Source organism: Elgaria multicarinata, chromosome 21 (assembly GCF_023053635.1).
Source record: "Elgaria multicarinata webbii isolate HBS135686 ecotype San Diego chromosome 21, rElgMul1.1.pri, whole genome shotgun sequence".
Taxonomy (NCBI): Eukaryota; Metazoa; Chordata; class Lepidosauria; order Squamata; family Anguidae; genus Elgaria; species Elgaria multicarinata.
Window position 1 is genome coordinate 16,311,401 of NC_086191.1, and position 7,722 is coordinate 16,319,122.

At 50.0% G+C, this 7,722-nt stretch overlaps 1 long non-coding RNA gene across 1 annotated transcript; it reads left to right on the forward strand.

The window, feature by feature from the left end:
• Window positions 1-973: 973 nt before the first annotated feature.
• LOC134412182 (uncharacterized) lies at window positions 974-2,056 on the forward strand. Its single transcript, XR_010026393.1, has 3 exons — window positions 974-1,016; window positions 1,413-1,458; window positions 1,973-2,056. It is a non-coding gene; the product is annotated as an uncharacterized LOC134412182 (long non-coding RNA).
• The last annotated feature ends 5,666 nt before the right edge of the window (window positions 2,057-7,722 follow it).

Sequence of the window (7,722 nt, forward strand, 5' to 3'; positions counted from 1 at the left end):
GATATGCAGATGACACCACTTTGATGGCTGAAAGCGAGGAGGAGCTGAGGATCCTTATGACAAAGGTGAAAGAAGAAAGTGCAAAAGCCGGATTGCAGTTAAACCTCAAAAAAACCAAGATTATGGCAACTAGCTTGATTGATAACTGGCAAATAGAGGGAGAAAACGTGGAGGCAGTGACAGACTTTGTATTTCTGGGCGCAAAGATTACTGCAGACGCTGACTGCAGCCAGGAAATCAGAAGACGTTTACTTCTTGGGAGGAGAGCAATGACAAATCTTGATAAAATAGTTAAGAGCAGAGACACCACACTGACAACAAAGGTCCGCATAGTTAAAGCAATGGTATTCCCCGTAGTAACCTATGGCTGCGAGAGCTGGACCACAAGGAAAGCTGAGCGAAGGAAGATAGACGCTTTTGAACTGTGGTGCTGGAGGAAAATTCTGAGAGTGCCTTGGACTGCAAGAAGATCAAACCAGTCCATACTCCAGGAAATAAAGCCAGACTGCTCACTTGAGGGAATGGTATTAAAGGCAAAACTGAAGTACTTTGGCCACATAATGAGAAGACAGGATACCCTGGAGAAGAGGCTGATGCTAGGGAAAGTGGAAGGCAAAAGGAAGAGGGGCCGACCAAGGGCAAGATGGATGGACGATATTCTGGAGGTGACAGACTTGACCTTGGGGGAGCTGGGGGTGGCGACAGCCGACAGAAAGCTCTGGCGTGGGCTGGTCCATGAAGTCACGAAGAGTCGGAAACGACTGAACGAATAAACAACAACCTGGTTATTCTGGTCTGCCCTCTTGTGGCCACAGCTGAGCACTGCAGCCTTGTAATTTCAAGGACGATTTAAAAATCAGGATTTTAACCGGGCTGCCCTCTAGTGGCCACAGCTGAGCACTGCAGCCTGATCATCTCAATAGCGATTTTAAAATTCAGGATTTATACAGGGCTGCCCTCTGCTGGCTACAACTGGCCAAGGACTTCATCCAGCAGCTCCTGGTGAAGGATCCTGGGTAACGTACCACACCCCGTGCCCTTCTCGTGCATCCTGACATTGCTAGGAACGGCTGGGCTGAGGGCTGGATTGCCTCTTCCGCTTGCCCACCTGTGAAATGTTCGCAAGGGCTAGTGAGAGATGGCAGGGCTCGCTCTCGTGCCCGGGAGAGCTGGGGGACCGCTCAGGGCCCGGCACGGTGGGAGCCACGCATGGGTGGGGAACATCGTTGCCTTCTCGTGGCAGGAGGGGCACGCCTGGGCCGGGGAGGACGCTTGGCCTGTGTCACCCACCGCCCCCTCCCCTTCTCCTCCTCAGTGGCCACAGGGACCCGTGCAGAGAGCCCGGGGCAACGATGCCTCTGCCCGCACGGGAGGGCTTGGAGTAAGAGGGGAAACATCCTTCTGTGTTTCAGGAGCCGAATGACTGCAGCAGAGTGCCTCATCCACCCATGGATCAAGGTGGGAGCCTAGGGTGGGACGTGAAGGGGCGGCTGGCCTCCTCCTCCTCCTCCTCCTCTTCCTCCTCCCATGGCTGCGAGGGGAGCATGGCCCGCCCCTCATGCCCACGGATATGACCACGCTGCAGGGGAGGGGGTTTCTGCCTCAGAGAAGCAGCCATTGCCACACACGCTCCACCTGCTCAGCCCATTGCCATGGAGGTGAGGCAGGGGAGGGGGTCAAAGGGGGGCCGGCACCGCTTCTAGAGCCCCCCTCCCCAACCAGGTGCCCTTCGGATGTCAGCATGGCCGATGGTCAGGGGTGATGAGAGTTGTAGTCCCAACCATCTGGAGAACACCAGTTTGGGGAGGGAGCTCTCAAGATATGCGCAGCCCTCCTCCCTCTTGAAGGCCTCCTCGTTCCCACCTTCACCACCACCCCCCCATATCTCGGCATGAGCTGATGAGGGCCGGGAGGGGCAGGCGTGTTTGAGGGCAGGCTTGGACTCGCAGGCATCTCCTTTCTCTTCTTCCAGCCCCTGAACCGGAAGCAAGCCGTGAACCGGAGCCGTTCCTCCATCAACATGAAGAACTTCCGCAAGTTCAACGCCCGCCAGAAGTGGAAGGTAAACGGAGCGGTTGCGCTGAGGCATCGGCCTCCGCTGAGCCGGCTTGAAAGGCTCAGCCTCGGCGGCCAGGGGGAGCGGCTCCTGGACCCAGGCTACAGCTGGGGGGCTGTTCTTCCTGCCAGAAGCTGGGGGGACGTCTCCAGCTGCTGCAGCGTGCCTTTCCTGTCCCCTTCAGCTCTCCTACAACATGGTGTCCGCGTGCAACCGCCTGTGCCGCATGCGCCTCTTGTGCCAGCAGAGGAGAGAGGAGGAGGAGAACCTGGTGGGTGCCGGTGACTGGGTGATGACGGGCATCTCGCCTGCGGGTGGGAGAGGCGACTGTCCCCTTGGCGTGGCTCAGCTGTCTTCCCAAGCATGCAGATGGGCCGCTGCTGGCAGTCCTGCCCCGGCTCTGCCTCCTCCCCGCCCCGCCCCACCCCGCCCCTTCACTTGCCTTTTCTCCCCCAAACAGCGCGATTGTGAGAGTGACCAGGAAGACAGTGCCAGCAGCCCTGTGGCTCTGCTCCGCCGACGAAGAAGCATCTGCTCCTGATCCTTGGAGGCTGAAGATTTTGCTCATCTGAATGGCAAAGGGAAAAGACTCAAGCTGCTCATGAGCCGACGAGTGCATGGCAAGGAGCCGCCCCCCCCCCCCAGACGCTCCGGCCTTCCAGGACCAGCATGTTGGTTGTTGCATGAGAAGGAGGAGGAGGGGAGGCTGCGGACATGGATTATGTGGGCAAAAAGGAGTCCAGTGTTAAATCGGCTCCCCTGTACCATCCAGTATGTTTAGCTATCTCAGAGCTCAGCAGGCTCCACTTCTGAGCCCACCCCCACCTTCACAACCTAGCATGCAATCTCTAGAATCAGCACTCCTTTACTCGTGTTTTAATGAGGGGGGGTTGCAACGCAGCCACTTGTGCCTTTCTGGTGGGGGTGTTCACTGCAGAACTTTCCCAGCCCATTCTGCTTACTAGGGAATAGACACCGCCGCTTCTTCTAGGGGTTCATGACAAGTGAAGCCTTGAGTGTCTGCCTGATTTTAATGTTGTAATATATTTTCAAAGAAATAAACATATAACAATTCCTGTAGCTTTGTTTGTTTTGTATTTTACTAAATACTCTTCAGGTTGAAATACATGAACCCTAAATAATACTGTAGTGAAGTACTCAAGAGTCAACTAATAGATTCTCCAGTATAGTACAAGGCCTTTAAAAAGGCCATTGAAATGAACAGTCCGCAGTTCCCACTTTTGGCCACCAGATGCCAGCAGACTATATGGATTTTAAAATGCCATTTGAAATGAACAGGCCGCTATTCCCAGTGGTGGCCACCGGGTGGCGGCAGAGTATATGGATTTTAAATAGGCCATTGAAATGAACAGTCCGCAGTTCCCACTTTTGGCCACCAGATGCCAGCAGAGTATATGGATTTTAAAATGCCATTTGAAATGAACAGGCTGCTATTCCCAGTGGTGGCCACCGGGTGGCGGCAGAGTATATGGATTTTAAATAGGCCATTGAAATGAACAGGCCGCAGTTCCCACTTTTGGCCACCAGATGCCAGCAGAGTATATGGATTTTAAATAGGCCATTGAAATGAACAGGTCGCAGTTCCCACTTTTGGCCACCAGATGCCAGCAGAGTATATGGATTTTAAAATGCCATTTGAAATGAACAGGCTGCTATTCCCAGTGGTGGCCACCGAGGGGCGGCAGACTATATGGATTTTAAATAGGCCATTGAAATGAACAGACCACAGTTCCCACTTTTGGCCACCAGATGCCAGCAGACTATATGGATTTTCAATAGGCCATTGAAATGAACAGGCCGCAGTTCCCAATTTTGGCCACCAGATGCCAGCAGAGTATATGGATTTTAAATAGGCCATTGAAATGAACAGGCCGCAGTTCCCACTTTTGGCCACCAGATGCCAGCAGACTATATGGATTTTAAATAGGCCATTGAAATGAACAGGCCGCAGTTCCCACTTTTGGCCACCAGATGCCAGCAGACTATATGGATTTTAAAATGCCATTTGAAATGAACAGGCTGCTATTCCCAGTGGTGGCCACCGGGTGGCGGCAGAGTATATGGATTTTAAATAGGCCATTGAAATGAACAGGCCGCAGTTCCCACTTTTGGCCACCAGATGCCAGCAGAGTATATGGATTTTAAATAGGCCATTGAAATGAACAGGTCGCAGTTCCCACTTTTGGCCACCAGATGCCAGCAGACTATATGGATTTTAAAATGCCATTTGAAATGAACAGGCTGCTATTCCCAGTGGTGGCCACCGAGGGGCGGCAGACTATATGGATTTTAAATAGGCCATTGAAATGAACAGACCGCAGTTCCCACTTTTGGCCACCAGATGCCAGCAGACTATATGGATTTTCAATAGGCCATTGAAATGAACAGGCCGCAGTTCCCAATTTTGGCCACCAGATGCCAGCAGAGTATATGGATTTTAAATAGGCCATTGAAATGAACAGGCCGCAGTTCCCACTTTTGGCCACCAGATGCCAGCAGACTATATGGATTTTAAATAGGCCATTGAAATGAACAGTCCGCAGTTCCCACTTTTGGCCACCAGATGCCAGCAGAGTATATGGATTTTAAAATGCCATTTGAAATGAACAGGCTGCTATTCCCAGTGGTGGCCACCGGGTGGCGGCAGAGTATATGGATTTTAAATAGGCCATTGAAATGAACAGGCCGCAGTTCCCACTTTTGGCCACCAGATGCCAGCAGAGTATATGGATTTTAAATAGGCCATTGAAATGAACAGGTCGCAGTTCCCACTTTTGGCCACCAGATGCCAGCAGAGTATATGGATTTTAAAATGCCATTTGAAATGAACAGGCTGCTATTCCCAGTGGTGGCCACCGAGGGGCGGCAGACTATATGGATTTTAAATAGGCCATTGAAATGAACAGACCGCAGTTCCCACTTTTGGCCACCAGATGCCAGCAGACTATATGGATTTTCAATAGGCCATTGAAATGAACAGGCCGCAGTTCCCACTTTTGGCCACCAGATGCCAGCAGACTATATGGATTTTAAATAGGCCATTGAAATGAACAGGCCGCAGTTCCCACTTTTGGCCACCAGATGCCAGCAGACTATATGGATTTTAAAATGCCATTTGAAATGAACAGGCTGCTATTCCCAGTGGTGGCCACCGGGAGGCAGCAGAGTATATGGATTTTAAATAGGCCATTGAAATGAACACTCCGCAGTTCTCACTTTTGGCCACCAGATGCCAGCAGAGTATATGGATTTTAAATAGGCCATTGAAATGAACAGGCCGCAGTTCCCAGTGGTGGCCACCAGATGCCAGCAGACTATATGGATTTTAAAATGCCATTTGAAATGAACGGGCTGCTATTGCCACTTCTCACCACCAGGGGGCAGCACACTACACCCACTTTAAATTGCCATTTGAAATGAACAGGCCGCAGTTCCCACTTTTGGCCACCGGAGAGCAGCAGAGTATACGGATTTTTAATAGGCCATTGAAATGAACAGGCCGCAGTTCCCACTTTTGGCCACCAGATGCCAGCAGACTATATGGATTTTCAATAGGCCATTGAAATGAACAGGCCGCAGTTCCCACTTTTGGCCACCAGATGCCAGCAGAGTATATGGATTTTAAATAGGCCATTGAAATGAACAGGCTGCTATTCCCAGTGGTGGCCACCGAGGGGCGGCAGAGTATATGGATTTTAAATAGGCCATTGAAATGAACAGTCCGCAGTTCCAACTTTTGGCCACCAGATGCCAGCAGAGTATATGGATTTTAAAATGCCATTGAAATGAACAGGCCGCAGTTCCCACTATTAGCCACCAGATGCCAGCAGAGTATACGGATTTTAAATGGGCCATTGAAATGAACAGGCCGCAGTTCCCACTTTTGGCCACCAGATGCCAGCAGAGTATATGGATTTTAAAATGCCATTGAAATGAACAGGCTGCTATTCCCCGTGGTGGCCACCGGGGGGCGGCAGAGTATATGGATTTTCTTTTCTTTTTTTTAATAATTTTTATTCATTTTCAACACTATATGAACATAGATAAACATTACCAAAATATAACTGAAACAAAACACAATAAGAAAAAAAAACATCAAATATCTGCTGCATACATATAAAATTCAAAAGTTATACAGGCCGCTGCTGAGTACTGCAGCCTTATAATTTCAATAGCAGTATTAACATATCCGTGCATATAATGGGGTGCCCTCTTGTGGCCAACATCATAAACTGCAGCCTTGTCATTTCAATAGCAATTTAACAATTAAAAAGTTATTCTGGGCTGCCCTCTTGTGGCCACAGCTGAGTCCTGCTGCCTTGTAATGTTAATATTGATTTAAAAATCAGGATTTATACAAGGCTGCCATCTTGTGGCCACCACTGAACACTGCAGCCTGATCAACTCAACAGCAGCATTAATATAGCAGTGCATATGACAGGGTACCCTTTTGTGGCCACCACTGACTTATACAGGGCTTTCAATATTTATACCACTGAGCCTTGCTGCACACTGCTACCTGCTGATGTGAATAGGTTAATTATGAATTTACTGGTTATTCTAGGGTGCCCTCTTATGGCCACAACTGGTGGTCATTGATTAGCACTGCAGCCTTGTAATTTCAATGGTGATTAAAATTTCAAAAGTTATGCAGGGCTGCCCTCTTGTGGCTGCTACTGCACACTGCTGCCTGCTGATGTGAATAGGTTAATTATGAATTTAGTGGTTATTCTGGGCTGCCCTCTTGTGGCCACGGCTGAGCACTGCAGCCAACTGATGTGAATAGATTTTATGAATTTAGTGGTTATTCTAATATAGCAGGGCATATAATGGGGTGTGGGCACCATGGAGCACTGCAGCCCAATCATCTCTAGAGATTTAAAAATTCAAAACTTAGGCATAGCTGCCCTCTTGTGGCTACAACTGAGCACTGCAGCCTGCTGAATTGGATTGGTTTGTTATGAATTGTTTTTATTCTGGGCTCTCCTCTTGTGGCCACTGTTGAGCACTGCAGTGAGATAACCCAAATCACGGTTTAAAACTTCAGGATTTATACAGGGATGCTGTTTTACGGCCACCACTGAGTGCTGCAGCCTGCTGATCTGAGTAGCTTAATTAAGAGGTAAGCAGTTACTCTGGGGTGCCCTCTTGTGGCCAACTCAGCATTGCAGCATTGCAGCCTGCATTGCCCTTTTAAGAGCTCAGCCCCTCCCTACTTCCTCACCCTCATCAGCTGCAGCTGATCTTCTTTTGCCTTCTCATTGCTGCCACTTTTATTTCTTGTCCTGCATCGATCCAGGCGCTTGTGGCATCTCCTGCTCCTTCTGGGCCAGAGCAACAGGTAGGTGAATGAGCAGATTGTAGGGGTGAAAAGGGGTGACTTGTTCATGGGCCCTTGCTGGGGTGTGGGCCCTTGGCAGCTGCCTGGCCCCATCTGCTCTTGGATCCAGCCCTGATAACACCCAAGGCTGGCCAGGTGGTCCTGGCAGCTGAGACGGAGAAACAAGCCTGTAGCTCTCCCTGGGAACAGAACCTAACTATAATTTTAAAGAGTAAGTAAACATTTGCTGCCTTTTCATGGGAAATTCACATTTCCTTCCTCTGGAGGCTTGAGTGGCCCCCTTGGCATGGAACACTTTTAACCA